Source organism: Phyllostomus discolor, chromosome 4, assembly GCF_004126475.2.
Source record: "Phyllostomus discolor isolate MPI-MPIP mPhyDis1 chromosome 4, mPhyDis1.pri.v3, whole genome shotgun sequence".
Taxonomy (NCBI): Eukaryota; Metazoa; Chordata; class Mammalia; order Chiroptera; family Phyllostomidae; genus Phyllostomus; species Phyllostomus discolor.
The window spans coordinates 130,608,271-130,635,727 of record NC_040906.2 but is presented as its reverse complement, the minus strand read 5'-3'; the positions used below and the strand labels follow the sequence as shown (position 1 = coordinate 130,635,727).

The window sequence follows — 27,457 nt, the reverse complement described above, 5'->3', positions numbered from 1 at the left end:
ATGTGTGGTTGCCCCTTATGTGCCCCCAACTGGAGACCTGGCCTACAACCCAGGCATGCGCCCTAGACTGGAAATTGAATCAGCAACCCTTTGGTTTGCAGGCCTGCACTCAATCCACTGAGCTATATCAGCCAGGGCAATATCTGCATTTTTATACATAGGAAAATAAAGCTTATGGAGGGTTAGGTTAGTGAATTACCCCAAAGTCATGCAACTATTAAGTAGTAGAGCCGTGAATACAATGCTCATTTATATGATTTCTTTTTTGTTGTTGTCGTTGTTGTTGTTTTTGTATTTTTTTCTTTATATGATTTCAGAACTCACATGTTTTACTGTTTCAGTTAAAGCAGAATTTATGTTGTTTTTAAAAGGAATCTTGAGTCCTTCCTTTTCTCTGCTGGTAGATGTTGGCATCTGGGAGTCAGAGAAGCTGTGGAAGACATTGCTTTTCTCTTTTCCATGGCTCTACCCAACACTTGGTTTAGGTTTAGTGTCCTGAATCCACAGCCGGGCACATTGGCCAAGACTTGGCTCTGGAGACCTGATTTTGGAGTCAGATAACTTGTTGCTGCTTTCTAGTTCCACTGCTTACTAATTGTGTGACCACACAATTGTCTGAATTTCTGTTTATTAATCTGTAAAATGGGGATAAAGGTTCTCATGTTGCCTTACTCACAAGACTATCTGCGAGGATCAAATGGGATAATATATGTGAAGGTATACTGTAGACCTCAAAGCTTTCTATAAGAGTATGGCATTATCATTTACTTACTAGCAGAAATGTATTTTGCCAGACACTGAGTTAGTTGAGGGCAATTAAAAAAAAATGAAAAAGACCCAATTGTTCAGGTTGCTTTCTCAATTATCCCTAATTATAAACCATGAATAGTAGACAGTGTTAGACACCCACGGAATCCCCATGTCCCTGCTGTTTCTTTGTCACCCTAATTATACATTTGTCTGTGGTGACATGTGCCCAGCTCCAGGCAGTGGATCATAATTTGCCTGAGTCAGTATGGTTCTCCTGTTTCTATTTTTTCAGCTTCTGTTGTAGCTAAAGTTCTGTGTGGATCAGTTGGAATCCTGGAATAAAAGAGAGTTTTACTTGGATGGTAAAATAAAAATATTTTAATGAAAAGTCTGTTCACAGAGATGTGGGCAGGGTAAAGGTATCAATAAGGCACCAAGAGACCAGCTATAGTTAGAGTTTGTTACCACCCCTAGGCCTGAAAAAGCGAGAGACAGAGTGTTGTTATGAGAGCCCAGAGAGAGCTAGAGCTGTGGAGGAGGGTGCCCAGTGGAAGCTGTAGTTGTGGGAGGATGTGGCCACTGCCAGAACTGCAGAGCTGAATGGGGACAAGGGGGTGGAACAGGGAAGGAATTTTCTGACCTCTTTCAACTCTCACCCTCCAGTCTTTGCTCCCTCCCTCATTTGCCCAAGTTCATCAGGGGCCTGAGGCAGAGTAGCTCATCATGTGACTTCATTCTGATCAAGAAGATGTAAGAGGACACCTGTTGTTGACATTTCTGGAAAAATTTGGCTTCTCTGGTAAAAGGGGTCAGGATTGGGTGGAATTTCTCCTGACTCCTCCTTTTCTTCCTTGCTCTAATGAAGACATGCTAACCAAAAGGCATCATCAATCATTCTGCAATCAATTATGAGGCAACAGGCATGAAGGTGAAGGATGGGCACTGGGCAGAATCATTGGAGCCTGGGTCTTGGGTGGTGTTGTTAAGCAGGTGAATCAGCTCCTGCAACCATTGTCTTCAGACTTGTATTATGTCTCTTTACTTTAATCTGATCCAAGTCCTACAAGACATAGCACATTCCTTTCATAGATCTTGTTTACAGTTGGTCTGAGGAAATACAATAAAAGCTATCTTCTTGAACATGATCCCAAAGAGGTAAGGGGAAAGGATTCTCATGATTGAGAAAATAAAAATATGGCATCTGAGTTTATATAGTCTCCAAATTAAAAAACTGACACCTGCATCCAGTGCCATATCTTTACTACTTTTGTCATACTTTCCTATTTGTGGTACTTGCTTGATAATTGCCTTTTTTTTTTTTTTTTTACTTTCCCAACAAGTACTCATTATTAGTTAAGCCATGACTTAGGATCTCAGGGTGGGATGTATCCAGGTCCTCCTTCACCTCCCTGGGAGAAGGGTGAAGGACAGCGGAGACAGGGTGGAGTCAGTTCAGATCTTTCCAGGAAACATGCCTTCTGCCCCACAGTCATCCCAGGCACCCAAGATATGGGGCAGAGGGACTTGTACACATGCCAGTACCGTTCACCCATGGAGATATGGCCACTTTTAGCGCTCACTGCCTTCTCAAAGCAGTGGAAGTTACAGTAGTCTGCCAACAGTTCCTGGTCTGGTTCTGGTTCTGGTTGGGGAAGCTGCTGTCAAAGGGGTCTGGTAGTTCTTGATTTTCTTCTGGATATCTTCTGCCATGCTGTTGACTTCTAAAGGTGCCCCTGAAGCAGCTCACCAGTCAATGTGTCCATAATTGTCTTCAATTAGATGGTCTATGCTCTTGGGACCATTCCTGTCTTGCTGAGCGCTATCCTCATACAGTGCCTAACACAGAGTGTGCTCCTAATAAATAGTTGCTGACTTAAAACAAAGGTGTCCAGAACCATTACAGTCAAACATTGACTTTTTTTTCTGCTTTTCTTGACCTTTGCTGAGGTCCAGAACTTGCTGTAATTAAAAAAAAAAACTTCACCTGAAGATATGTTTATTGATTTGAGAGAGGGGGAAAGAGAAAAAGGGGGAAGGAGGGAGAGAGAGGGAGAGATTGAGAGAGACACATTGATCAGTTACCTTCCATTCAAGCTCTAACTGCAGATTGAACATGCAACCTAGGTGTGTGCTCTGATGGGGGATCAAACCTGAAACATTTTGGTGTACAGGAGGACACTCCAATGAACTGAACCACCTGGCCAGTGTAAGAACTTCATATGATTTTATTAGAGGAAAAAAATTTCTCAGTCACAGCTTCTGAGACAAAATTTCATCTTGTAAGAACTGGAACAGCAGAGACTCTGATTTCTCTACCAGTAATGAATATTTAAGGACATTCCTTTGACTGTGAGTGAATAACAGCAGAAAATTTTGCAGATAGTTCCAGGTCACAAGATTGAGTACCTAGAAGTTGTTATGCAGGCTGTGCTGGAATGTCCTGCTTATTTAAAGGAATTATGTGCTCATTCATTCGTTTGTCCACTCCTGTAGACGAATACTTCTTACCCAAGCCACAAAATTAAAAGCAGATTTACTTAGGGAGGAGGGATGCAAACTGGAACACAAGCAGCATTTTGTTGGGGAAGAAGGTGGGTGAGGGACCTGTTTTGTTGTGAAAACATTTTGTTTTTATGTTGAGGTGTTATTAATAGCAGTGTTTGGTTACAAAAAAGTTAAACACCCAGAGCAATGGGAATTGCTGGTCTAAGCATGAGGGAAACTCACAAAAATAGCTGTTCTATTTTTTCAATAAATTATCTTTGTTATGAAAACAACATAAACTAAATGCTGTAGTTTATGTTTTGTCACATGGCTTCAATTCCATATCAGATTAAAAATGATTATGTTAGTATTATCATGCTATTTGTTGAATACTGGGATATAGAGAGAATTAGGTATATGTTAATAGCTTTTTAAATCAATAACTTGAAGAAAACAGGTCTCTAGAGTAAGCTACAATTTATTTGAACTGATTGATATACATTTTATGTTCTCATATCTTAGACTGGTTTTTAGATGTGAGCAGAGTTTTGAGGAAGTGAGAGTATTTTTAATATTTAGGTAATTTGATTATGATGATAGTTTTCTACAATTTAGTCACAAGAAGACAATGTCTCTTTTCATAGTCTTATTTTAACTAAGCTATCCACAAAGAAAAAAACCACATTTATAATAATTTAGTAACTAAAAAACCACTGCATTACTAAGAAAAGGCTTAGAGTGAATAACTGAAGAAAAAGGACTTGACTGGAAACTACTATAAACTGTTTCCTTGCTCTGCATGTTTGTTTTCCAAACATTTCAAATTAGCACATTAAAAAATGAGAATCTGTTCTGAGACACTTGAAACTGCGGAGGCAGATCAGGAATAGCCTCCCCAGTTGCCGCTTCCTCCTTCCCCACCCGTCCCTGATCTGCCCCTGCTTATTATTTTTAGTTTTCTACACCGAGGTTGAGGAAGAATAAACATTTGCAGAAGAACAATGGCTATAGTATTTATTGTCTTGAAAAGAAAAAGGAAAGAAGTGGCCTTGGAAACGAGAAAAGGTCTATAAAATTCCCAAGGATCAGTCTTTACATAACTGTTTCTTAGTTTTAGGCTCCTCATCTGAATACAAAAGGATAATGTCTAAAACTATGAAAGATAGGCAAGCAAGGTCTGTCAGTTTTTTTTTTTTTTTTTTAGGTATTTTACGCTGCAGTTATTCAGAAAGTCAAGATAATAGTTTGTTCTTGACTTATATTTAATGAAGGAGAATTTAAAACCAATACCTCCGTGCAGCCTGTGGTTACCTGGGATGCACAGAATACAGGCGCTGTGTTGGGGGGGGGGGGGCAGGTGGAGGGGTGGGAGGAGGTCAGGGGTTGAATAGTTCCAATATCAATTTTACAGCATCTCTTTATGACTATAATTGCTTTTATGGGGCTTAGCATCTCCCAGCTGGATCAGCATAAATTTCATTTGTATCAGAATTGTGGAATCAGAAGGGAGAACAAAATCCCTGTGCATCATAAAAATTGGATACTAGGGAGTTATAATATGCTTTATGAAATACAATGTAAAATAACCCTGCTTTGTATTTTGAGAAAAATCGTGGTATGATAGTAAGTGACCTGAAGGCACTGTCATTTTTTTTCCCTAAGTATTTTCTTGTCATGAGAAATGCCTGAGGACTGCCATCCCCCGCGCCCCCCACCCCCCGCATTTAAAAACAAACTTTTAAAATTAGAATTTTAATTTTGGGTAATTGTAGATTCACATGCAGTTGTAACAAATAATACAGAGAGATCTATTGTGCCCTTTTCCCATTTTCTCCCTATGCTAACGTCTTGTAAAACTCTAGTACCCATCATCACCAAGATGTTGACATAGACAGAGCCAAGATACAAAAGCTCCTATCATCACCAGGATCCCTCGTGTTGCCTTTTATATTCACATTCACTGCCCTCCTACCCTTACCGCCTTTTTGGCTTCTGATAACTACTAATCTGCTCTCTACCACTATAATCTTATCATTTCAAGAAGGTTGTATAAGGGAAGCAGTATACAACTGTTTCAGATTCATTCTCCACCTGCCCCCCGAAGATTATTACCTGGAGATTTATCCACGTTGTGGCAAGTATCAAAAGTCCATGCATTTTTTACAGAGCAGTATTACATGGTATAGATATACCACAGTTTGTTAAATCATTTATTCTGGGACATATATCTGGGTTGTTTCCAGTTTTTGGCTTTAAGAAGTAAAGCTGCTATAAACATTCATGTGTAGGTTTTTGTGTAAGCACGAGTATTTCTCTGGGATAAATGCTTAGGAATGCAATTGCTGGGTTGTGTAGTAATTGCATGTTTAGCTTTTTAAGAAACTGTCAGTCTGCCTCCAGAGTGACTGTATATTCTACATTCCCACCAGCAGTCAGCGAGTGGTCTGGTTTCTCGAATCCTTGCTAACATTTAGTCTCACTATTTTTTTACTGTAGCAATTTTGAAATGTGTGTAGTGATACCTCATTGTGATTTTAATTTTGCAATTCCCTGATTGTTAATGATGTTGAACTTTCTTTTCATGTGCTTATAGCCATCAGTAAAATGTCTCTTCATATCTTTTGCAAGCATTCTCATGGGATTGTTTATTTATTTATTTATTATTTATTTATTTATTTTTTACTGGTGAGTTATGAGTTGTTTTTGTATTTTCAATACTAGTCCTTTATTGCATATGTGGTCTGCAAATAATGGTTTAAAGCTTTCTTCTTTTGTACAGTGCATGTATTGGTGTAATACTAGAATTAACACTAATTCTACATTTAGGAAAAGATTGTGTAGAATTAGTGTTCATTCTTTTTTAATGTTTGGTAGAATTCTCCAGTGAAATCATCTGGTCTAGAAATTTCTTTTTATAAGAGTTTTTTTCTTTTTTTTAAAAAAAAGAGATTTGATTTATTTCTTTTTAGAGAAAGTGGAAGGGAGGGAGAAAAACAGTTAGAGAAACATCAATGTGTGGTTGCCTCTCATGCACCCCCTACTAGAGACCTGGCCTGCGACCCAGGCATGTGCCCTGACTGGGAATCTAACCTGAGACCCTTCAGTTGGCAGGCCAGTGCTCAATCCACTGAGCCACACCAGCCAGGGCTTTTTTTTTTGAAAGTTTTAAAATGATGAATTAAATTACCTTAATAGTTATAAAATAATTATATCCTTTTTGATGCATTTCATGTTGAGTGAACTATGGTAGTTGGTAGGGGTTTTCCTTGGGGGGCATTGGTTCATCTCATCTAAGTTTTCAAATTTATGTGTCTGTAGAGCTGTTGGTAGTAATTCCTATTATACTTTTGATGCCTGCAAGGGTCTGTAGTGATATTTCTTATTTCATTCTTGATATTGGTAATTTGTGTCTTCTTTCTTTCTCTCCCTCCCTCTCTCTCTCTCTCTCTCTCTTTTTGGTCAGTCTTGCTGGAGGTTTGTTAATTTTATATAGCCTTTGAAAGAACCAGCCCTTTGTTTTATTGATTTTCTCATCCTAATGCATATATTTCCCATGTATTTGATGAAATTAGACAAAAGAACTTAAAGAGAATGTTTGTCCACCATCCATGGTATTATGGGATGAAGATGTGGAAAGTAAAATCCATTGGCAATTTATCCAAACAGAGCTCCATGAAGTAAAGAGGAATTACCCTACGTGTCTCCAGAAATGGGGAGATAATTTAAAGACATGTGTGGCAACAAAAGGGTCAAGGATCTCATAGGCTTTTTTGAAAGAATATAAAACTTGACATTTTTGAGCACCTAATGTGCACCAGGCTGTGTGCCAGTTTGTACTCATTAACTCATCTAATTCTCCTAAAACAAAAGAACACACAAAATTGAGATGGTATCATTAGCCTTGTTTCCTGAGGCTGGAGATGTTGTAAGTTGACAATGGTTATGAAGCAGTACATGGTGGAGGCAGTGCAGAGTTTGCACTTTCAATGCCTGCTCCTTTTGATTGCCCCTCTGTTGGGAACTGCCCTGCCTGGTTTCAGGAGCTGTAACCCCCCATGACTAAGGCTGAATGAGTGACCTTCGGACCATAAACCACTAAGGACACAAAGTTTATCTCCCTGGCAGGGCCGCTGCCTCTGTCTCTTTTACTTCACCCTGCCTGGTCCCCAATGCTTGATCATTTAGCCAAGTCTGGATAAGATGTCCCTCCTTTGATAGGAATACAGGGTGTATACGTAAAGCTCATTCATTATTATCAGGTAATAAGGATCAAACAATAGATAACATACAAAGAACTCTGGAGGCCTATTTTGAGTCAGGGTCCCTCAAGGGAGGGACAACCTAAGATAGGCATGATCATTGGGGACGTCAGGGAAGAACTTGGGGGCTACAGAAAAGGGGTGATGGACCCTCGCCCCTTGGCTTTGACATAGCCTGAGTCCTCATTCTGTCTGCCAGAAGTCTCCTAATCTCTGGCTGCCTTACTTCCCTTGTCTGACTTAAGCCTGAAATAATGCCTTAAGCCTGAAACAATGCCGACGGTGGGTGCAGCCCTGTGTTGGAAAGGGCTGGTTCCCTAGGGTAGTCAGGCCTAAGAAAGAATATGTAAAATCTTGTGAAACCTGTTTTGTTTAGAATGCTCTCAATTAAATGATAAGGGCCCAAGCAGGAAGTGAGTTTGTTCCCCAAAGTTTTGTGGCCATTTAAATATCTGACCCTGACTCAAAATAGGCCCTCAGAGTTTTTTGTATGTTATCTATTGTTTGATCCTTACTACCTGATAATGATTGATGAGCTTTACTTATATACCCTGTATTCCTATGCAAACTGAATCCAATAAAAGCTTGTTAAGGGAAGGATTGGGACATTCTCCTCTGGAGAAGGTGGCTAAGGTGCTCCAAGGCTTGCTCTACCTTTGAGAGAGAAGCTGCACTGTCCCTTTTCCTCCACAGGACTCAGTAGTCCATGTGAATTTATTTCATGTCATCCATAATGCTGCAGATACTGTGGGCTGGTATCCGTGTCACCCCTCCTCCATGAATTACAGCCACCAACACTATTTGCCATCAAGTCTAGTGCATTCTCTTGCCTCTAATATTCATGATAATCTCAATTATTTATCCAAATGTAAATGAATTATATATATGCCCATGAGAGCTTCTATATATTTTTATAAGAATTACTAACTTTAAAGGATAATCAACATTTTTATTCTTTTTGAGCTTATCATATCCTATTACAACCATATCATTATAGATTATTAAGTATGACAATAATGCAGAAACAATTTTATGACATTTTACTTTTATTTGGAGTAATTCATATTATTTATATAAAGAAGAATATTCATTTAACAACTCTTAAACAATACATTCTGTAGATGGAAAATGACATTTTAGTTTTGATGGGTATGATTTGAGATTCCTGCTGAGAAAGTTGCTTAAGGTTGCAGAAGTACTCAGAGCTGGAAATATAGCACAGGACCTTTATTTCTAGCCCAGTGATCCACCTAGTTAAAACAGGGCTGGCTCATGCTATTCATAAAATCTGGCATTCATCACAAATAAATCTCATTAAGTAAGAAAGGGGTAAAAATTAAAAATTAGGAAAAACAATAATTTCTGTAACAAATGCCAACTATTTTTTCAACTAAGTTTATAATATCAACTATTCATTTCTTAGAAGATAGGTTTTAGAAAAAGTCTATAACTATTATTGATTATCTGTTGCCTTTGTTGAGATATGGAAGTTGCATTTAGAGCTCACTTGGTAAAGGCCCAAAGACATCTCTAAGATTAGGTGCCAAAGAGTTAAAGATTACTATTAATTATGCAGGCCTCCATAATAATGTATATGCTCTGTGATATAAGGTGTTGCTTTAACTTTTATTAATTTGGGTGTTCAACACTGGTATTTTAACTCAGAAACTGTATCTACTTTTTCAGAATTTTTATAATGGTTTGTAGGGATTATAATGTCCTCTAAATTTTTCTGTTCTTACTCCATTGACTTAAACTGGAAAATGACTTTCTAATTAATACCCCTTCCTTCTAATTTGCCCTTATTTCAAAACAATCCTGAAAAATCACTATTTTTACTTTTTCTCTTTGTTTTTACTATTAGGTTATAATAAAAACTCACCTTATCCTTACTTATTTTGTTTGCTTACCTTACCTGTGTTACTAGATAAAATATTTTGTTTTAGAGTTTTTAATTGCCAAATATTTATTGAATACTTGCATATTTAATGATGTTTGATAAGAATTTTAGCACATATCCAGTGCCTCATAAATCCTCAATAAAAACTGTTTTATTATTATTAAAACCATTAGTAGCATGAGCAATAAAATAGAACTATACATCAAAGATTCTGTCCTCAAGAACAGATCTTGAAATTCAGTGATGGAGGCGATAACGGCATTTCAGAAAAAGCTAATGCACACACCAAGGCTACATCCTGATGTATCCATGTCTGATGCTTTGGTGTACTTTCCTTTCACCTGCTCTCCCCATCCTTGGTATCTAACTTGAAACTGAAAACAGTTGGGAGAGAGCCTGTGTCAATGTTGGCTCACACATAATTCCTGGTGTGTGGGAAAATTCTAAATCATGAACATAGACATTGACAAAGAAAACCTTAAAGATCTTTGGGCCAGTCAATATTATCCCTTGGAAATACCCCAACTATTTCTTGGTAAATAAGCCTTTCCTGTCATCCCTATTCTAACTTCCTAAAGCCTTAGATGTGAAGGTCTCCCCTCATTTTCTCCACATGTCGCCTAGTTGAGAATTTCCAATTCTAGACCGTGTTAATCTCATTCATTTCAAAATTGCTTAAAGATGAGAGTTCTCATGGTCACTGGACACCTACTTTTCAGGGGAATGTCCTAGGATTGTACAGACATAGACAATAGCAAAAGTATTATTCTTCTAATTGATAATGTAAGTTAAAGGCTTCTTTTTACCTTAAGTAGTTTTCGTGTGTGTGTGTGTGTGTGTGTGTGTGTGTGTGGTTTTTGTTTGAGGGCTTCTTTCTTTCTTGTTTTTCCTTGAAGCTTGGAAGGGAATGAATCATGAAGGAGAAGCAGAAATTTGTGTTTTGTTTTTGTAAAAATCAGAGTTGCTTTAATGTTTTTTGCAGTATTGTATTTTCTTGACTATTTAAGGCCACTAGGGAGAATACCTAGGTATTCTTGTGCCTCCTGCTGCTTTCTTGAGTTCTCAAAGACTGTGAACAGTTACTTAAACAAAGTTGCCTTTCCTCTCTGAGTCACCGAGGGAGCCCACTGAGCACACCACACACCGTTTTTTAACAACATGGGCATTTCAAATAACTTTCTAATTTCTTTTTCAGTGTTCAGCAGTTTTTGACCCCAAAAGATCTGACTCCCATGCCCCACCCCCCCTATTCACCCAGTCTCGCCCTATGGGACTTTTTTCTTTGTTTCCCCAGACAAAAACGTCCTAGAAGGGAAATGGTTTGCCAATGTGGAAGAGATGAAACAAACAAACAAATGAAAATGGCAGAAGCACTAAAAAGCATCAAAATCAATGAGTTCAAAAACTGTTTTGAGCAGTAGAAAAACTGTCTCGATAGGTGTGTTGCATCAAATGGAGAATAAGTACTTTGAAGGTGATTGAAGTTTAAATATGTAAGAATATGAAAGAAAAATACACAAGTTTTTATAAGTAAATTCCATTTTTTGAGTCCCCCCGATAGTAAGAAAGTGACATAGGTGACACAAAACACAAGCATCTGATGACAGAGCCGTTAAGTGCAATTGTTCCAAGTTTATAAATCAGGAAATTGATGTATAAAATATTAGAAGTTTTGTTAGTTGTATAATAGATCACACAACTATTAACTGTCAGGATGGAATTTAACATAAAGTCACCTGACCTCAAAACCTAGTGGTTAAAAACTACCATACTGGTTGGAAATAGTTCAACTTATCAAAAGATGAATGTTCTGACAATTGTTTCTGACAATTATGCAAAATGAAGACTTGATCAAGAAGTTTAGACATATATAAAAGGATCTTAAAGAGCCGGAGTAGACTGATCAGATGATATTTGTTGGCCATTAATGTATAATAAGAAAGATGATTTCAGTCTAGAAAGACATTTAATATTTTTTGTTAGACATACCTACCCTAAATAATTAATATTTTTTATGTTACAAAAGATATTTTAAAGAATTCCAATTTCTGATAATGGGTTTATAACATATAGAAATAGAATAAATTTCTTCTATATTAATCATAGATCCTTGAAATCTTGCTAGGCTCACATAGTAATTCTAGAATGTTCTTTGTAGATTATGTACATTACCTGTTTCTTCTAGGCTGAGATTTGGTAAATTGTATTTCAAAGGAAATTGTCCATTTTATATAAGTTATGAAATTTATGGGCGTAAATTTATTCTAGTCATGTTAATTATGTATTGCTATATGTTGAACAAACACTGAAAGAGTCTGGCAGCTTTGGCTAGAAACAAATGATAATGGTGTATTTAGTGGTCTTAGAGTTTGCAAACTGGAAACAAAGCTAGGCAAAAACCCAGGAGTGTTTTGAAGAAAAAATAAGGGAGTTCTTACAGTAAGAAGTATATTCTCAACTTTAGGGTTGTTCCAGGACAGTTATCAATCAGATGCTAGGTGTTGTGGTTGCTGGATACTAGCTGTTCGAGAGAATGGGTGCCAGGGGGTCTGATGATGTCAAGTGGTCTGGATAACTGAGTCCGACAGGAGGTAATCAGAGGGTTATCCAGAGATCTGGTGTATGTCTAGCTATTGACACCCAGTGAACTGATGTACATCCAGGCATTGGTGCAGGACTGGGAAGTTCAAAGTTTAAGTTCCCAGGCTAGTTAAAACAAAAATAGAATCATTTCCTCATTCCTCATCCTGCTTGATTTTAGTAGTGTAGTGGCCTCACCAAAGTGACTTTATGTTATTTTTTCATTCTATTTCTCATATGTAACAAATTACCACCAACTTTGTGACTTAAAACGCAGTTTCTGTAAATTGAGTCTGAGTCCTTGCTGGGCCCTCTGCTTAGGGTTTTACAAGGCTGCAATCAAGTTGTGGATCAGGACTGGCTTCTCATCAGAGGCTTGGCCAGGGAAGGATTTGCTTCCAAGATTTATCAGGTTGTTGATAGAATTTATTTCCTTGTTATTAAAGGATTCATGGAAGTTTTTTTTTCTTTGAAAGTCAACAATGGTTTTAGAGACACTTTAGCAAGATAGTCACCATACTTTATATAATCATAGCCACTTAATCACATACATCCCATTGCTTTTACCACATTTCATTGGTTAGAAGCAAGCCATAAGTCCCATTCACATTCAAGGGGGGGGGGGGTCATTCTGAGACATGAACACTAAGATGTGGGAATCATGGGGGATATCTAAGTCACTCTCAACAATAAGATTTTCCTGTTAAAGTTTTACTATCTGTAGAACCTATGGTAATGTTACCTCTCTCATTCCAAATATTGCTAATTTGTGTATTCTCTCTAACAAGTCTGTCTAGAGTTTTATCAACTTTACTGATCTTCTCAATGAACCAGCATTTTTGTATCATGAATGTTCTTATTGTTTTTTCTTTTCTTTTTTTAAGTCTGAGGTAATATACTTTGTGTTTATCCCCTAGAATGGAGCCTCTGTAACCAGGAAAATGCAGTAACAGCAATGGAAGAACACCTTATCAACAAAATGATAATGATCTAGTCAACAATCTAACTTTGTAAGTTCTCAGCACATTAAATGGTAAATAAACACATTAACATTAAATGAGAATTATAAAGAAAGTAGTTAAGTAGATTATTACCAACAAAATTAATCTTAACAATAGTATGGAATACTATCCCACAATGGAAGGATGTGCCAACACCTCAGTGGAATTTGAGAAGCAGTGTCTCTATCCCAATTCTAAGCCCTGTCTTTGTTCTTAAGAACCAGTTCAGTAGAGGATGGAATTAGTCAGTTCCCAGTTCACAGGCTTTGATATTAGCTCTCCAAGGTGAATGGGTTCTGTCTGAACAAGGCTGCTTTGTGTAAACTCAGACACTAAGTAAATTTTGCAGAAGGATCTGAATGATCATCTCAGCTGGTGGCATTATTGTGTCCACTTCATTTCTGGAAGTAGTTGATCAATCTGTTGGGCTATTGTCTGGCCTAAGATGTTTTCACCAGTGAGGTGTGTAAGCCTTGTCCTGTAATGTCTGAGTTGTGTGGATAAGCAGAAAAATCTTGTCAGGCTCCTCAGAGAGTCTCCAGTGAAGTTCTTCCTCTGTGTTCTTAGATCTTGACCCAATCTCTTGGAAGCCGTTGATGAAAGGAATCTGATTGTACTTGGGGTTTCTTAACGACATGATAATTTTTCTTTTTTGAATTGTTTTACAGCTTCCTCAAATCTCCAGAAAGATCATATTTGCTTATTTCTTTTTATTTCTTCTTATTTCATAGGGTGGGATCTTGGACAAAGAGCTACTGTTGTCTTGGGAGCTTTTGGCCCCGGCATGCTGGTGTGGAAAAGGATTCTGATTGCTCAACTCGAAAGCTCCTTCGTTTTCTATTTAATCAATTTATGCTTTGATCTTTACTATTTATTTTGTATGCTCACTTTGTATTTTACTTGATCTTTCATTTTCTATTTTCTTTTCAATTAGCAATAATCACACCTCACATAAGCTTCATTGGATACGATACTGCCACTGCACAAAACTCAAAGCACAAAGCTCATTTTCTAGTTTCTTAAGGTAAAAGCTGAGGTCATTGTTTTGAGACATTTGTTCTTTTTAATTTAGGCATTTAGTACTATAAATGTTCCCCTAAGTCCCTCTTCTGTGTCATCTCACAGATTTTGATATATAGTAGGCATCTTCTTGACCTTTTTTGTCTCAAGAATAGTCATACCACAAAGCTTAATAAAGCCCATACCCATAGGTACCACATGAGCCCGTACCACAGGCCCATAAAGGCAACTTTTATCTAAGGTAAATACCTAGGGTAATTTTTCAGACTTCTTTGACAATCTCCCTTCCCCCGCTCTTACTCTCTCTCTCTCTCTCTCACACACACACACACACACACACACACACACACACACACAGTATCAACAGGATGTGTTCATGTATACACCCTAATAAACTAATCCTAATTGAATCAATAGGATGTTTGTGTGTATAAATTGTATAAATCCTGTAAATTCTCATAGCTAGAGAATGCAAACAACTCTGAGTTTATGCCCGTATGTTATCAGGACATTGTTACAAAAAAATTTATTGAATTTACCTGTAACCTGGTTGGCATAAACACCCAACTATATTTACATATTAATATGTTCACTGTGTATTATAATAATGGCTTTATCAAATATTTATTAATATTGAATTTGTTTTTCATTTTTATATGATACTAATTTTGGGGAATTGAATAACCAATAATGCCAGTTTAATTGAATCTCCATATGAAATGCCCCAAGACAATGTTATTCCCTAAAAGGTTATTGGAATAACCTTTTATGTATGTACTTACATTTGAACATTTACGGAAATTACATTTATGAGAGCAAGTCATGAATATGTTGATGTGGAGCAGTTCATCATGTTACATCTTATATTAGGCTAGGAGGGTGTCTGCTGTTGTCTAGCAAGCTAGCCTGCTGGTTAGAGTTCCTGGATGTCCCTGTTAGTAAACTTTGGGTGGGGTCTCTGCTGTACTCTGACTGTTTTGCCATTCTCACCTTCCTGGAATCCTGAACAAGTTTATAGCTTATGAGGAAATGTTCTTGCCTCCAGTTTGACAGTGCACCTGCCCAATAGACTGGAGACTCAGGACTCCCGCTCCTGTCAAAAAGGTTTTCTCACTTTTCATGTTTGAAGCTGAGGCTCTCCTTGGTAAAATCAACACACATGTTTCTGTCATTGATCTGTTTCATGGATTTGATTAACATTAGTTAGCACCTGCTATATAGCGGGCATTCTCTAAGGTGCTGGGTATTAAGAAATCAACAAGACAAGGATTATTTTCATAGATAAGACAAGGGACCAAATATGAAATTTACATCAAAATGATGTAGAAATACCTTAAGAGAGAATTAAATCTATGTTAAAAGCAAGGAAATCATGAAAATAACTAAGTATAATAACAGCTTTTGTGGTGGAGGATAAAACCAGCACCGTTGTGTAATAAATGTTTAAAATTTAACGCCATGGATTTCTTAGAAGGAAGCACACACTGGAGAGGAGACCACATTGGCTTGTGTGCCCACCACACCCAGGGTCCTGTTCTGAGAAAAATTTCTATGTCTGAAGCTTCATTTGTAAAAAAACAGCTAGAAGTGTTTCTATGTTGCTGGGACCATCCTGCTTTCATATCATGTGACTCCTGCTCTTATGGGCCAGTTGATTTAGTTGAAGGGATTAACCTTGAACCAGATTGAAAGCTAAAGTACTGGCCATTAGCCCATGAACTGGCCTATTACTAAACTCTGCCTAATAAGGATGGTGAATATTCAGTGGTGACTGTCTCACAAAGAAAATCTATGGAATTTTTAGAGGAAAATTTTAAAAAGAGAGCAGAAGCCAAAAGACCCATTGAGGCTATAGCAGTCAAGAGGCATTAAGGACTACCGAGTCTTGTGGAGGAAAAGGGATGGCAAGGACACCCTCTCAAGGGGAGAGTTCCTTGATCCTTGCCTTGGCAAGCTTTTATTGGATTCAATTTGCATAGGAATAGAGGGTATATATGTAAAACTCATCAATCATTGTCAGGCAGAAATCATTAAATGATAGATAACATTCAAAGAACTCTGAGGGCTTATTCTGAGTCAGGGTCAGATAGTTAAAGGGCCTTAAAACTTTGGGGAACAAATTCATTTGTGGCTTAGACCCTTATCATTTAAATTGAGGGTATTAGCAAAGTAAGTTTCATAGAATTTTATGCATTCTTTCTTAGGCCTGATCACCCCAGGGAACCTGCCCTTTCCAGCACAGGAGCACACCCATCTTCAGCATTGTTTCAGGCTTAGGTCAGGTAGGGGAAGTAAGGCAGCCAGGAGATTAGGAGACTCCTTGCAGACAGAATGAGGACTCAGGCTATGTCAAAGCCAAGGGCTGAGGGTCCATCACCCCCTTTTTCTATAGCCCCCCAAGTCCTTTCCTCAGGGCCTCTTCTCAACCATTCCTGTCTTAGGTTGTCCCTCCTTTGAGGAATCTTACAGGTCATTGGCTAACTAGCCATTCACCCGGGGCCAAGCAGTGTGAAGAGAAAGGGGGTAGAGGTAGTGCCCTTGAAAGGAAGATAAGCTTTGTCTCTTAAGTGGCTTATGGTCCCAAGGTTCGTTACTCAGCCTTAGCCATGGGGGATTACAGCTTCTGAAACTAGGCAGGGCAGTTCCCAACAATATTTATTGATGTTATTTGTATGTTTAACTAAGGCTATTAATTCATTTCAGTTTACCTCTAATTCAATAAGAATGTAAAAGTAGTGCATATGTTCCAACTCACATTATTTCAATTTGAATAACTGAAAGTGAATGGAGTAAATTAAGAAAGCTAAAAGATATTATCTAAACTCATTTAACTCTGATTTTTAATAAAAGAAGTTCAATTTCTTTGTCTGAATATGTTTCCTGTTAATAATAAAGAAGCAACACTGGCATGGTGAATTTGGCAATAAATAATGTAACTTAAGGATATATTAGTTAAGCCAAATTTATAGAATTATTTTCTTCTTTTCAACTATTCTACATCTACTTTTTAAATTTTAGATTTTCTTGCTTTTTTCTAAACAAAGTCCACCTGCAGCAAACACACTCAGGAGCTCAAAAACTAATACTTAAGCAAAGTCTAAAAAGGCTTATTCACAAAGAAAGGGCCCAAATTCCTCAGATGTAGAATATTCTTTCTCTTTATGCAGTTTTGAGACCCTTAGGGTATTTTCCCTCCTTTTCCTACAATTTCTTTACTTAGCATTCACAGAAGGTAACTTTTCTTCATGCTAGATTAATTTCAACCTAAAAAAATTTCTCCCGCTTTTATTGGGGGGTAGAGGAGGAGAAAAAGGAGTTAAACTTTGAGCATATGCTTATCATTAATGCATTTTATTTCCAGAGAGAACTAATTTTTTTCTGCTAAAAATAATTTAAAAATAATTGCATTTCATGATCTTTGATATTTCTGTACATACCGCTTTGAGTATTTCTGTGTTGGAATAATGATAGCAGCAAGACCTTTTCCACTGGTAAAGGTAGAGTCACAAAATATGGTTCTTTGTTCACTGGTTTACATACTTTGTATTGAAATGTAATCATGTAGCATTTTCACAACACATAGTAGCAACCAGGAGTGCAGTATACAAATACAATTTGGGGTGACCATAAAGAATCATTATTTAAAATATGTCATGCTTTCATTAAAGTTAAACCACGTAGTTCATTCAAATTCTCCTATTCCTCCCTCTCCCTGCTATTGTATCAGGTTGTGTTGATTTTACGCTGGGGTCAAGGGTAGAAGCAGAAGAAGACAATGGATTGTTTTGCCAGAATAAGATGTGTATGCTATAAATTCAGTGTATGTTATATTTGCTTGTTTAAAAACAACACATGGACATACAGGATAAAAAATGAATAAGAGCCAATATCCTTCTCTCTCTATCTGAAAATATAAATTAAAGTAAGGTTCTTTTCAATTCCATTAGTAAGAAAATCTGAGAGTAGTACTAGAATACAGAGGGTTTTATTTTTTAAAGATTTTATTTATTTAGACTTCTGGCAAGATGGAGGCATAGGTGGATGCACCGTACCTCCATGCACAACCAAGATTAAAACAACAACAATTTAGAGGCAGAATAACACCCAGAACTGACAGAGAATTTATCTGAATGCAAGTCCAACAGCCAAGAAGTTGAAGTAGACCCATTCATCCAGACCCGTAGGAGGGGTGGAGAGGAGCAGCCAGGCGTGGGTTGCAGTACACGGAGAACAGGGAGAACTGGATGCATAAGGCAACCAGGAGAGCGTAAGGCATTGGGGGCACACAAGATCACAGCGGGTGGACCCTGAGTACGCAAGCGGCAACTGGCGGACCCTGTGAGGTGGCGATTGTGGACCAGGGCAGAGCACACAACCCAGGATCCCAAAGAAGGGACTGAAGTCCCAGGAGAACGGAGCTATCACCATTATTCCCCCCCACCCCTGCCCCCACATACAACGTCACAATCTAGTGACTGGGGTGCCCAGCCCCGGTGAACACCTAAGGCTCTGCCCCTCACCATAACAGGAGTGACCAGACAAAAAAACCCCAAAAAACAAAAATCCAAAGAGGGAGGGAGGGAGGGAGGGAGAGAGGGAGAGAGAGAGAGAGATGTCTCAAACAGAAGAACAGATCAATGCCCCAGGACTCAACCTTTTGAGCGACCAAGAGATAGCCAATCTATCAGATGCACAGTTCAAAACACTGGTGATCAGGAAGCTCACAGAATTGGTTGATTTTGGGCACAAATTAGATGAAAAAATGCAGGTTACCATAAAAGAGATGAAGGAAGATGCACGGAGAACCAATATGATGGGAAGGAAACTGGGACTCAAAACAATAGTATGGACCAGAAGGAAGAAAAAAACAACCAAACAGGAAAAAATGGAGAAATAAGAATTCAAAAAAACAAGGAGAAGCTTAGGAACCTCCAGGACATCTTTAAACATTCCAACATCTGAATTATAGGGGTACCAGAAGGGGAAGAGGTAGAGCAACAGATTGAACACATATTTGAACAAATAATAAAGGAGAACTTCCCCATTCTGGCAAAGGAAATAGACTTCCAGGAAGTCCAGGAAGCTCAGAGAGCCCCAAAGAAGTTGGACCCAAGAAGAAACACACCAAGGCACATCATAATTACATTAGCCAAAATTAAAGAGAAGGAGCGAATCCTAGAAGCAGCAAGAGATAAGGGGACAGTAACCTACAAAGGAGTTCCCATGAGACTGTCAGCTGATTTCTCCAAAGAGATCTTGGAGACAAGAAGGGGCTGGAAAGAAGTATTCCAAGTCATGAAAGACAAGGACCTACATCCCAGATTGCTCTACCCAGCAAAGCTTTCATTTAGAATGGAAGGGCAGATAAAGTGCTTTTCAGATAAGGTCAAATTAAAGGAGTTCATCATCACCAAGCCCTTATTTTATGAAATGTTAAAGGAACTTATGTAAGAAAAGAAGATACAGAAAAAACATGTATAGTAAAAGGACAGCAAACTCACGATGATTAACAACCACACCTAAAGCAAAACCAAAAGAAACTAAGCAATCAACTAGAACAGGAACAGAACCACAGAAATGGACATCACATGGAGGGTTAGCAACAGGGGAGTAGGAGGAGGAGAGAGGGGGAAAAGGTACAGAGAATAAGTAGCATAGATTGTAGGTTGAAAATAGGTAGGGGGAGGGTAAGAATAGTATGGGAAATGTAGAAGCTAAAGAACTTATGACACATGGACATGACTAAAGGGGGGGATATGGGTGAGAGAGGGTATACAGGGTGGAGGGGAGTGAAGGGGAAAATGGGACAACTGTAATAGCATAATCAATAAAATATATTTAAAAAATATTTTATTTATTTTTAGAGGGAGGAAGGGTAGAAGAAAGAGAGGGAGAGAAACGTCAATGTGTGGTTGCCTCTCACGTGCCCTGTACTGGGGCCCTGGCGCACAACCCAGGCATGTGCCCAGCCTGAGAATCAAACCAGTGACCCTTTGGTTCACAGGCTGGTACTCAATCCCCTGAGCCACACCAGCCAGGGCAGAATATAGAGGTTTTTAAATTTTAATTTAAATTTTTGTGATTCTTTTCTTATGGATCTATTATGTATCCTAGTTCTTCCACTTTACTGTGTGACCCTAAGCAATTTATTCTATGATTCAGTTTCCTCCTATGCAAAGTGGGGACCATAATGTTAAATTTGCTTCCTCATAGGGTGGTTATAAGAATTAAATGAGTTAACACTTTTAAGAGTTAGCTGTTTCCTACTCCTCCTTCTTTTCCTTTTCTCCTTCACTCTATTTTTATTTCATCCTCATAGACTAAACAGATGTTATTAGTTCCTGTGCATTGTACTTAAATATGTGCATCATGAGATGACTTCTGAGTGAAGACACACGGTTTGCACTAGGGATAAGATTAGCTTCTGTTCTGATGGACGTTTTGTCTGTTAGAACCACATTAGAATGACCACAAGGTCTCTCTTTTATTTTTCCAAAGGCACTCTGAACCAGTTATTCCTTGACCATTATTTATGCTATTTATCTCTAGCTCTAGGACTTGCATTAGTTAGGTAGGGCTGCCATAACAAAGTACCTCAGACTGGGCGGCTTGCACCAGAAATTTATTCTGTCAGTTCAGGAGGCTAGAAGCCCGAGATCAGAATGTTGTTGCAGTGGTTTCTTCTGAGGCCCCTCTCCTTGGCTTGCAAGTGGCCTGACCACCTTCTTGCTGTGTCCTCACATGGACTTCCTTTTGTGTGTGCATATCACTGGTGTTCCTTTGCATGTCCAAAATTTCTCTTATTATAAGGATACCAGTCAGGTTGTTTAAGGGCCTACCTATAAAACCTCATTTAAACTCGCCTTTTCAAAGTCTCTCTCTCTAGATACAGTCACATTCTGAGGTACTGGGGGTTAGAGCTTCAACACATAAATTTTGGGAGTATGCAGTTCAGTCCAAAACAAGGGCGGAAAGCCTCCCCATGACTTTCGCCCATATACTGTCTTCTCATGTTTCATCGGGCAAAATTATGTTATGTTACCATACTTAAACCAATCCATGGCCAAAGAAATAGGGTCATACTTATTGGCATAAACCTGCCAGGCTTACCATTAGAACTGAGAATAGGATAACCCCTCCTTGGTTCCTGTGATGGAAAGAAGTAGATACCACGTGAATTGAAGGCCCTTCAAGCAAGGATGTAGGTGAGGACTGTAAGGAAGGCAGGCAATTTGTATTCATGGCAGCATGGGCTTGTGGTTTATTGGTGATTTAGGCTGATTTAAATGGTTAGAAGCAGAGATGATGATGAATATGCTAAGCACAAGTAGAGTGTAGGAAATAAAGCCAGACACTTGGGTGCCTTTTAGAATGTCAAGTTAAAGGGAGTAATTAAGAGAGAAGCTGGTATATGAGGGAGAATGGTAATGGATAACCAGAGATAAAATGAGGTGAAGAGAATTTGAAAAGGTGGCTCAAGAAATAGTTCCTCATATCCTGAGTTTACAGTATAGGTGACATATTCAGAACCTTATTTCCTTATTTGTAAAATGATGATGGTAAAATAAATTATTTTACCGATTTAGAGGATTTAAATATAATACATTAAGTGATAGGAGTTACTAAACTATAAAGTATTATATAGGTATTAGGAATTATTGTTATGTAAAATTACAGTATTTATTCTATTACTTAAAATTTTTTTGTTAATTCTCACCTAAGGACATGTTTATTGATTTGGAGGGGGAGGAAAGAGAGAGAGAGAGAGAGAGAGAGAGAGAGAGAGATTGACTTGAGAGAGATACATTGATTGGCTGTCTCCTGTACATGCCCCAAAGGGGGATCAAACCAGCAACTTGGGTATATGCCCTGACTGGGGGTTGAATCCTCAACATTTTGATGTATGAGCTGACACTCCAACCAACTGAACAACTTGTCCAGGGCTTTATTCTACCACTTTTGACTTGTTTGTATCCAGCACAACATGGGAGGGGAATTTAGTCCAGCAAACATTTAACAGAATTAATGTAATCTGTAATATGTCTCATTTTTACTCATAAAGGAATAATTTGCATTGTAATTATCAGATAATATGGGATCTCTGGATTAAAAAAAGCCATGTTCAAAGTGTTTATCTTTAAGCTCCAGTCTGTTCTGGTGTATGCCTAGCCTTGGTGAACATGCAGTTGTTGCCCTGGGTACACGGGTGCATGTGCATGTGCGCATGCAAATAATTTTGGATAAGCTGAGTTTTATTGCTGAAATAAATATTATTACTAGTAAGTATTTATGGTGGAGAGATATTTTATCTGAATGTATTTAGAAATATGGAGCTTTCCACAATGAGGCTGGCATACTGTATATTTTAAAATGTTTACTCAATTTAATAGATTTTGCATAAGTATTGATAGTTCCATTTTATACTTTGTTTCCTCTAGAAAATTGAGAGAAACAGTGATGATTTAAAAAGGGATGACATTTTGAGAACTGCCTGTACTCTTAAGTTACCAGAAACTTGCTCTGGCTGGTGTGGCTCAGTGGATTCAGTACTGGCCAGTAAACCAGAAGGTTGCCAGTTTGATTCCCAGTCAAAGCACATGCTTGGGTTGCAGGCCAGGTCCCCAGTTGGGGGCACGTGAGAGGCAACCACACATTGATCTTTATCATCCTCTCTTCCTCCCTGCATTTCTCTCTCTCTAAAAATAAATAAATAAAATTTTGTGGAAAAAAAAACCCCTTAATATATGTGCCAGTAGGTCCAGCGTGACCGTGAAAACAATATATAATATTTAACTAAGAGTTGTCACATAGTAAGGAAAGAAAATCTTCCTTGGACTTAAAGAAGCAATATTATCCCACAGTGAATTTTTGTTGATACTCAGCTAAGGGCAGAGGGAGACATTTCTGTTCTGCTAGATGACACTTTGCTCTCAGGCATAATGCCACACTCACGGGGCAATTGTCTGAGCTTCACAGCTTTCTTGTTTAGGTTTGGACAAGATGGACTGATAACATCCACTTGTCACCAGCATTTTAATAAGATTTCTCACTGTAATTATAGTTATCATACATTGACACAATTTAAGATTTTACCAGATGACTGTATTACTTTGCAAACCTATGGTGATGAGGTAAATGGTAGTGACCATTGCTTTTTAGGAAGAACAAGTTCAAATAGCATCAAAAAGTTGTACTGAAAGGCTTTTTATTGAGAGATTTTTACTGAAGAAATGCTAGTCTGTTTTTTAATTTTTATTTTTTTAATTTTAATTGTTTTTTAAAAAATTTTAAAATTATATTTTATTGTTTTTTTCCCCTTTGTCTCCCTTCACCCAGCAACCCCCACTCCATCAGGCAACCCTCACACCATTGTTCATGTCCATGGGTTATGCATTTAAGTTCTTTGGCTACTCCATTTCCTATACTGCACTTTACATCCCCACAGCTATTCTGTAACTACCTATTTGTAATTGTTAATCTCATTACCTCTTCACCCTTTCCTCTACAAACCCTTCCCATCTGGTAACCATCAAAATCCTCTCCATATCCATGATCCTGACTCTGTTCTTGTTTGCTTAGTTTGTTTTTTAGGTTTAATTGTTGATAGATATGTATTTATTGTTACCTTATTGTTCATAGTATTGATCTTATTCTTTTTCTGAAACAAGTCTCTTTAACATTTCATATGATAATGGTTTGGTGATGATGAACTCCTCTAGTTTTTTCTTGTCTGGGAAGTTCGTTATCTGCCCTCAATTCTAAATGATATCTTTGCTGGGTAGAGCAATCTTGGCTGTAGGTACCTGTTTTCATGACTTTGAATATTTCTTGCCAATCCCTTCTAGCCTGCAGAGTTTCTCTTGAGAAATCATCTGACAGTCTTATAGGAACTCTCCTGTAGATTAAATTAACTTCTTTTCTCTTGTTGCATTTAAGATTCTCTCTTTATCTTTAACCTTTGGCATTTTAATTATGATGTTTTGGAGTGGGCATCTATGCATCCATCTTGTTTGGGACTCTGTGCTTCCTGGACTTGCATGTCTATTTCCTTCACCAAATTAGTGAAGTTTTGTTTCATTATTTTTTCCAATAGATTTCCAATTTCTTGCTGTTTCATTTGTCCTTCTGGCACCTTTATGGTGCGAATGTTGGACTGCTTGAAGTAGCCCCAGAGGCTGCTTACACTATCTTGTCTTTTTGGATTCTTGTTCTGGTTGGTTGTTTTTTGCTTCCTTACGTTCCAAATCAGTGATTTGATTCTTGGCTTCATCCATGCTATTGTTGTTTCCCTGTAAGTTTTTCTTTATTTCAATTAGTATCTTTTGTTTCTGACTGAATACTCTTTATGCTGTTGAGGTTCTCACTAAGCCCCTGAGCATCTTTATAACCAGTATTTTTAACTCTGCATCTGGTAGATTGCTTATCTCCTTTTGTTTGATTCTTTTTTAGAAATTTTGATCTTTCTTTCATTTGGACAGTGTTTCTTTGTCTCCTTATTTTGGAAGCCTCCCTGTGTTTGTTTCTATGTATTAAGTAGAGCTGCTTTGACTCCATGTCTTCCTAGCATATTCTAATGTAGTAAGTTTCCTGTATGGTCCAGCAGCACAGCACCCCCCCCCCCTCCACCCGCCCCCCCACCCATCACCCAAGCTGGGTACTGAAGGTGTACCTTTCATATTGGCTGAATATACCAAGCTCTTGTAGTTGAGCCTTGATTGCTGTTGGCAGATCAATGGGAGGGATTTACCCATAACAATCAGCTATAAGCACTGACTGTTACCACTGAACACCAGCCTCCTTCCTCTGTGGAGGATCAACTGTGCAGGGACAGGGTGGTGGTGCTCTGACACGGCCTGTAGCTGCCCACTGGGTGCACGGGCACTGGAGTTTTCCAGGAGGTGCAGGCCACGGTCAGCCCCAACCTGTGTTCTTCCCAGGGCCAACCTGCATGAGCTATAAAGCAATATGAGATGGCTGCTACTTGTGTTGGGCCTGGAGATTCCCAGGTGAATCCATGCTATGAATTTAGTCTGACTGCTGTTAGTGCAAAGCCTGGGGCCACTCAGTAAGAAGTACAGGGGTTAGGGACTCACTGAGGCCAGCTGTTGCTTGTTTGATAGGATTTAGGAAGGTGTGACGTATGAGCCAAGATCAGCTATTTATATTGGAAAAGTCACTGTTAAAGATTTGGGTGGGCCTGCAGATTGGGTGGGACAGAGCTTCAGGGGATCTCCAGGGCAGGGCAAGCAATGTTAGCCAGGTCAATGGAGTCTGAGATATTGAACTCACCTCTCAGCTCTACTGCTCTATGCAGTGAAGGTTCAGAAAAGGCACAATGGCAACTGCTCACCTTTCTGTCTGGGAGAAAGCTGTCCCCCGCTCCCAACTCGATACTTCAGTACCTCCCTATATGCCACTGGTGCCTTTCAAGGTGCTATCCTGGTACTAGAGCCCAGAGGGAGTGAATCTGAGTAAGTCATGTATCGGTTTTGTAAAGGAAAGTGCTTGGGACTCCAGAAGTTTCTTCCATTGACTCAGTCATCTCCGGTGTTTATAGCCAGAAGTTATGGAGACTTATCTTCCTGACACTGGAACCATGGGCTGGGGGACCTGGTGTAGGGCTGGATATCTCCACTTCTGAGATATCCCTCCCAAATCTACCACATGGGGTTGGAGAATAGCCTGTTCCACATCTCTGCTCCCCCTACTAGTCTGGATGGATTTGGTTTCTTTAATTCCATAGTTGTTAGACTTTTATTCAGCTTGATTTCTGTCTGTCTGAGTGATGGTTGTTCTATATTTTTGTTGTAGTTTTGATGTGGTTGTGTGAGGAGGTGAGCTATGTTTACCTAGGCAGCCATCATGACTGGAGGTTGCTACTCTGTTTGATATTGCTTTTCTGAAGAAGTTATTTCACAGCAGAGTGAGGTCTAGAAAAGAAGGCAAAGTTTGTATTTACATGAATGTCTACTTTCAGTACATAGTCAATCTAATGTAGGAAATTAATGGGTTGTGTTTGCATTTTGAACAAAGAAAAACATGTCCTTTGAAAGTAGATCACACTGTATTGGGACCATCTGGTCACTATCCTAAACTCTGATTCAAACTGTTTCCTATGACACTGGTACACAGATTACAGATGATTTAAACTAATTTGCATCTACTTCTTTATTTCCAGTATAAATTTTCCTCTTAATTTGTGAATTATATTCTATATTCTATAATTTTATTAAAAAAACTACATGTATGCACATATATACAGATAGAGTTATAAAGAGACAATGAAAAGTTAATAGTGATTGCTCTGTTTTATGAGATTATCATTAATACAATTTGGGTTCAGTTGCAGGTAACAAAAGAAAATTTATAAGAGAACTATATATTTACAAAATTATTGTAGAGGCTAAAGAAGCAGGCTCTGGACTGAGCTTCCAGAAACAACTCCCTGACTTGCTAGGTTGGCTGCTTTCTCTGCCTCCAGGACCAGGTCAGCTCAGCTGAGATGCATACCAGCAACATGATATAGCCACTAAGCTAGGGGACAGACATTGTTATCTCTGTTACCACTGCAGCAGAAAAACTAACACCAGCAGGACTATGCTTGACAGCAGAAAGCAGAAGTGCAGGCACAACCTCTTTCTATCTTCCAAATATGTGTGGACATACCTGCTTGGTGGAAGTTGGGATACATAGGGACACTGAGCTCAGTGAATCTTCTAGTCTTTCAGGTCCCATCATCCAACATGCTGGAGGGTAGCTACAGGGGATTGGAATGGAGTTGTGAACCAATATGTGATAGTGGATGCAAAGGCTGATTTCAATTTCATCCTTTGTAACTGGATATTTTCTAAGTTTTTCAGCATTGAAATAGGAAAAAGTAATAAAATTCTATATTAGGAAGTTTTAATGTTATTGCACAGGTTTAACAACCATTACTTTGATAGTTACTTGCTTGGTTCTCAACTGAAAAGGAATTTTTCATACTTTTCCTCCTGCAAAGTGAGATCCAATTCCAAATAGGGTTTCTGTGTTAATATAAAATTATAGAACATATTTAAACTTATATGAAATGCAAAGCAAAAAACATACATATAAAAGGCAAATATGACTGGAGATACCTAGAAAGAGGATAAAAGGGTATCTATATTTAGAAAAAAAGAATACAACTATTTTTTATCTTGATGCAACAATGACACAAAATTTTACCTTGTTGGCCAACTTAACAAAAAAGTACCCTCTTTGTAACCTCCCTGTGAGGGTAGAGAAAATGTATCTAGAAAGTGAATCTTCTCAAGTCAATCACATAAGACTCTACCTGTCAAACATAGCAGATTTAGCTTGGTGATGCTTATGACACTGTCTACCAAAAGAGAGCAGCTTGAACATAAAAATAGTTTTGTGCCTTAGGGAGAAGTGCTGTTTCTTTCCTTGTGATATACATCTGCAGACTCATCTCTATCCAG

At 38.3% G+C, this 27,457-nt stretch overlaps 1 pseudogene; it reads right to left on the bottom strand.

Moving 5' to 3' along the window:
• Nucleotides 1-13,881: 13,881 nt before the first annotated feature.
• Nucleotides 13,882-13,965, bottom strand: LOC114495748 (annotated as a pseudogene).
• Between the last annotated feature and the right edge of the window lie 13,492 nt (nt 13,966-27,457).